Consider the following 6108-nt stretch of genomic DNA (forward strand, 5'->3'; position numbering starts at 1 on the left):
GGGTGACTGCAACCGGTGAACCCAAAAAGGGTTGTGTGTTCGGGTTTGGGAGTTACATAAACACCACACCAGTCGTTTCTTCCTGCAGCTAGGGCTCTCAGAGTTCTCCTCCCAGCATCGACTCACACCGTCCGATTGACCATGCTATTTCTTGGGATGGTGTTCGCCAGCTTCTTCAGGATACAATGCGTGACTTTTTATATAAAGTTATTCTCAACCATGTCCACAATGAGTTGTGCAACTTTTTTTGGGACAGGAGAACTCGTATGCATTCAACATGAGCTTTGGTGCCCATCAGGTATAAAGTTTCATGTCATTTGTTTAATGCCGTTAGATTTCAAGCTAGTATATGCATGATTGAATCACCATGAATTTTTTTGATACACTATAAGAAAATTGTTAATTAGCGACGGATTTTTTCCGTCGCTACTTAGCGACAGATTAGCTAGAGATAGAATCTGTCGCTAATTCACGACGGATTAGCAAGGAAACGACTTTTATCGCTAATCTGTCGCTACTTAGCGACGGATTAGCGACTGCATGTTTTTGTCGCTACTTTTTATTACAAGAACACCATTTTAGCGACGGATTTAGAGAGGGAACTCTGTCGTCGCTAATCCATCGCTAATTAGCGACGGCGTAGCGACAGAATATATTCCGTCGCTTTTTTGGTATTTTGGTTTAGCGACGGAATTTTTCCATCGCTAAGCCGTCGCTAAATGTCGCGTAAATCCCTAATCCCATCCCTCTTTCTCTTTTCCCTGTTTCGCTGTATTGCTCCCTCCCGCCGCCCGTCGGCTCTCGCCACCGTCCGACCACCGCCGCTCGCCAGCCGCCGCTCCCCGTCCACCGCTCGCCAGCCGGCGCTCGCCAGCTGCCGCTCCCCGTCAACCTCCCGCCACCGTCCGACGACGCGCAGGTAATCTTCTTCTTCTTCTTCTTCTTCTTCTTCTTCTTCTTCTTCTTCTTCTTCTTCTTCTTCTTCTTCTAAACGCAGGGGGTACGCCCCTTCCCTGCCGGAAACGCAGGGGGTTTAACCCCCTGCCGTGCTTTCCGGCAGGGGGGGTCGACCCCCTGCCGGAAATGCAGGGGGTCAACCCCCCCTGCCGTAAAGGCACGGCAGGGGGTCAACCCCCCATGCCGGAACTGCCTTTCCGGCAGGGGGTTTAACCCCCTTCCCTGCCGGAAAGGCAGGGGGTTTAACCCCCTGCCGTGCTTTCCGGCATGGGGGGTCGACCCCCTGCGTTATGCTGCCTAAGTGACTTGTCAAAAAAAAAAAAGTTTTCTGTTTTTGAATGCCTATGCTGCCTATATGAATCGTTTGAAAAATAAAATCTGTAGTAGGAATAACATGCTGCCGATGTGTATTGCTTTTGAAAAAAACAATCTGTTATGAGATATATTATGCTGTCTATGTGAATTGGTTTCAAAAAAATCTATTTTTTAATGCATATGCTGCCTATGTAAATCAGTTTGAAAAAAAAAATCTTTAGTAGGAATACTATGTTGCCTATGTGTTTGTTTGAAGAAAACAAATTTGTTATGAGATACCTATGTTGCCTATGTGATCTGTTTTGAAAAGAATTTTTGTTATGGATACCTATGCTGCCCATGTGATCTCTTTTAAAAAAAAAAAAAAGTTATTATGTGATCCCTATGTTGTCCATGTGATTAGCTTGAAAAAAAATTTGTAATATGTGTATATAAGATGTCCATATGGTTTTAAGTGTAGTTTGCATATATGTTGTCCATATGGATTTTAAGTTGAAATTTTTTTTGTAATGTATATATACAAGTTGTCCATGTTGTTCAATTTGTTAGTTTGTTAATGTCTACTGGTAGTTAGTTTTACTTCAATTTGTTTTCTTGAAATCTGGTTAGTTAGAGTATTTCAATCTATTAGTCTTTTATAATTATATTTTTCTTAGATAGATTGGTATTTAATGTTCTCACAATCAGTTAGTTAGATTAAGGCTATTTGATTTCTTTATGATAGTGGTGGTTAAACGGAGTTCACATTTTTTCTAGTAAACTAATTGATTGATTTACTATTCCTTTGCTAAGTAGTTCAGATTAGAAATTGTCTATGACTTTATGTTAGTCGACTGGTTCAACATGTTATAGCTGGTTTGTTAAATTAGCATCTTCTAGTTAGATTTGGCTTAACATATATACTATTTTTCTTTTCTCTTCTTTCAATTAGTTAGAGTTGTTTTAATTTGTTTTAATTTTTTTAGTTAGTGTTTCATCTTGTTTCATGATTAGTTAGTTTGTTACTTAATTTGTTTTGTTTTTGTGCAGATTTTTCAACGGAACCAACTCGTGCTCGGCCACCTGTGGTAAGTAAATGACAAAAACAATGCAAATCGGGTAAATACCCGTGGTGAGTAAGTGATGCAAACGTATCACATGTTATTTAATTTATTAAATGCAGCACTTTATTGTTCACACACTCACTTAGTTGTTGATATCTAGGACTGCTTTGTTGGAGTTCGGAGATCATGCTGAGCATGATTTTAATGTAGAAATATGGAAGTGTTCTTATTTTTGGAGTACGGAGTCCATGCTAAGCATGGTAGTAGTTAGTGAGATATTGAAGTGTGTTTGCTGCAGGTACATGTTTGCCATTTATTTGATATGAATGATTATGATGTATTGCAATGTTTGATGTAATTGTATCCATGCTTGCATGTAGTTACTTTCAATTTGATTTTGACTTCCATGTGAAATTTTATAATAAAAGCATGCTTCAAATGATTGTATCGTGTCATTAATAGTTTGCACATGAAAATATTAAGTTATCAATGCATGCATCAAAATTCTTGTTATTGTTTGACATAGTATATTGCATGATAAATTTGATATTTTCTTTATCGTAGCATTCTGATTGTTTTTTTCTTAATTCGTTAGGATACTATTCGTAACATCATACGACAGAATGACTGCAAACCGTGAATGGATGTACCGTAGGATAGTGGACAATGAGTTATCGCATGAATATATGGATGGTGTCGATAGTTTTATTGAATTTGCAACGGCGAGTGTCAGTACGGTAGATCCCACAGGTCGGATTAGGTGTCCCTGCAAGATTTGTAAGAATAATCGATTTGTAAAACCTCATGGCGTTAGACATCACCTATACAGGAAGGGTTTTGTGAGTGATTATCAGAACTGGACGTTTCATGGAGAAGAATTTAGAAACGATTTTGATGCACGGGTAAATGTGGTGCACGATAATCCATATACGAATTTGATATTTGATGCTGCAGGAACAGAACTGGGTTCTGCTATGAGTTCTAGTGATGTAAGAACTGCCGTAGATGAAGAATCACCAAACGATGCAGCTAGTAGATTTTATGATTTACTTAAAGATGCTGATGAGCCACTTTGGAACGGTTGTGAGAGTCACACTATCTTGTCTGTAGTTCTTCAACTAATGAATTTGAAGTCCGAGTATAATTTGAGTCAATCATTTTTTGATCGTTTGTGCATGATTGTGAAGAGTATGTTGCCTAAAGATGAGAAATTGCCACAAAATTTCTATCGTGCGAAAGTTATGGTCAACGCTCTAGGTATGGGTTACAAAAAGATTGATGCTTGTCCAAATCACTGCATGTTGTATTTCAAGGAGCAGGAAAACGACATATCATGCCCGTCATGTGGGCATCCTCGGTTCAAGCCAAAGACAAGAGGCAATGGTAGCACGAGATCAAAGGAAGTTTCATACAAGTCGCTCCGCTACTTTCCTATCACTCCTAGATTGCAGCGATTGTATATGTCTTCAAAGACAGCTAAACACATGAGATGGCATGCAAATAAAGTTCGACACGATGAAAACAAGATCACGCATCCTGTTGACGCTGAAGCTTGGAAGCACTTTGATCGTACTCATCAGAACTTTGCAATGGAAGTGCGAAATGTTAGACTCGGTCTATGTACAGATGGATTTAATCTATTTGGGGGTAGATCAACTCCATACTCATGCTGGCCAGTATTTGTAACTCCATACAACCTTCCACCAAGCTTGTGTATAAAACGTCTGAATCTTTTCTTGTCTTTGTTGATCCCTGGTCCGACCTCACCTGGCCAAAATCTTGATGTATATCTAAGGCCATTGATTGATGAATTAAAAGTACTGTGGGATGACGGTGTTACCACGTATGATGCCCACAAAAAACAAAATTTCAACATGAAGGCCGCTGTTCTATGGACAATCAGTGACTTCCCTGCATATGGTATGTTATCTGGTTGGAGCACACATGGGAGGTTGGCTTGTCCGTACTGCATGGAGGATTCCAAAGCTTTTAGATTGAGGCATGGAAGGAAGCCTTGCTGGTTTGATTGTCATCGTCGATTTCTACCCAGCGATCATCCGTTCCGACGTCAAAAGAATGCATTTACAGCAGGCACAACTGAAACGGAAGGTCCATCCTCAAGATTGTCTGGCATAGAGATTTTAAGAAGATTGCGATACTTTCCAGATGTATTAACAGATGCCCGCAGTCCTACACCCTTCCGTGGATTTGGGAAGGAACACAATTGGACGAAAAAATCTATTTTTTGGGAACTACCGTATTGGCCGACCCTATTGATACGACATAATTTGGATGTGATGCATGTAGAGAAAAATGTGTTTGATAATGTGTTCAATACAGTAATGAATATTAAAGGAAAAACGAAGGATAATCCGAAGGCCCGTATGGATTTAAAATTAATATGTAAAAGACCAGAATTGGAACTCAAAGAGTATAATGGCAAAGTACTGAAACCAAAGGCGAAGTACGTGCTCGGACCTGATCAAATAAAACATGTATGTCAATGGTTGAGACAACTGAGATTTCCAGATTGATATGTCTCTAACATTGCTCGGGCTGTGAAGATTGACGATGGACAGTTATATGGGTTGAAGAGCCATGATTGTCATATCTTTATGCAACGATTGATACCCCTAGCATTCCATGATATGTTAGACAAACCTATATGGGGGGTATTGTCTGAGTTGAGCGGATTTTTCAGAACATTGTGCGCATCGGAGGTCATTGTATCAGATGTAAAGAATCTCGAGGACTCTGTCATCACCACTGTTTGTCTGTTAGAAAAGATATTTCCGCCAGCATTTTTCGATGTTATGGAACATTTGATCATACATCTGCCATATGAACTAAGGGTTGGTGGCCCTGTGCAATATCGATGAATGTACCCATTTGAAAGGTATATGTTTTTTTATATTTGTCTCTTTAATGACAGATATTTAAAATTTGAAATGTATATTTTTTACTGCCTTAGCACACATATGAGCATGATAGAATCACATATAAAGTTGCTTTGCCTGCCTTAGAGCACATATGAGCATGCTATATTCACATATTCAATTTTTTTACTGCCTTAGCACACATACGAGCATGATCGAATCACATATATAGTTTTTTGCCTGCCTTAAAGCACATCTGAGCATGGTAGAATCACATATAGAGTTTTTTTATATGCCTTAGAACACATATGAACATGCTATAATCACATATTCAATTTTTTGACTGCCTTAGCACACATATGAGCATGATAGAATCACATATATATATATATATATATATATATATATATATATATATATATATATATATATATATATATTTAACTTTTTGTCTGTCTTAGAGCACATATGAGCATGATAGAATCACATATAAAACATCCAACCCCCCTTAAGAAAATTTCATCCTCGAAATTTGGTTAACATTACGTACCGAACAAGTGTGGATATTTAGCTCTCATATCGACCTCGGGCTCCCAAGAACATTCTTCAAGCCCGTGGTGCTGCCATCGTACTTTAACAAGTGGAATTGACTTATGTCGCAACACTTGTTCTCATTGATCTACTATCTCTACCGGTCGTTCCTCAAACGTGAGATCTCTCTGAACCTCGACCTCGTCATACTGAATAACATGAGTGAGATCTCGCACATACTTTCTCAACATCGACACATGAAAAACATCATGGATGTTGGAGAACTGAAGGGGAAGTGCCAATCTATACGCAGCGCCTCCTATTCTCTCGAGGATGAGGAACGGTCCTACATACCTCAAACTCAATTTTCCTTTCTTGTCGAACCG

This window comes from Nuphar pumila, chromosome 7 (genome assembly GCF_984573655.1).
Source record: "Nuphar pumila chromosome 7, dmNupPumi1.hap1.1, whole genome shotgun sequence".
NCBI lineage: Eukaryota > Viridiplantae > Streptophyta > Magnoliopsida > Nymphaeales > Nymphaeaceae > Nuphar > Nuphar pumila.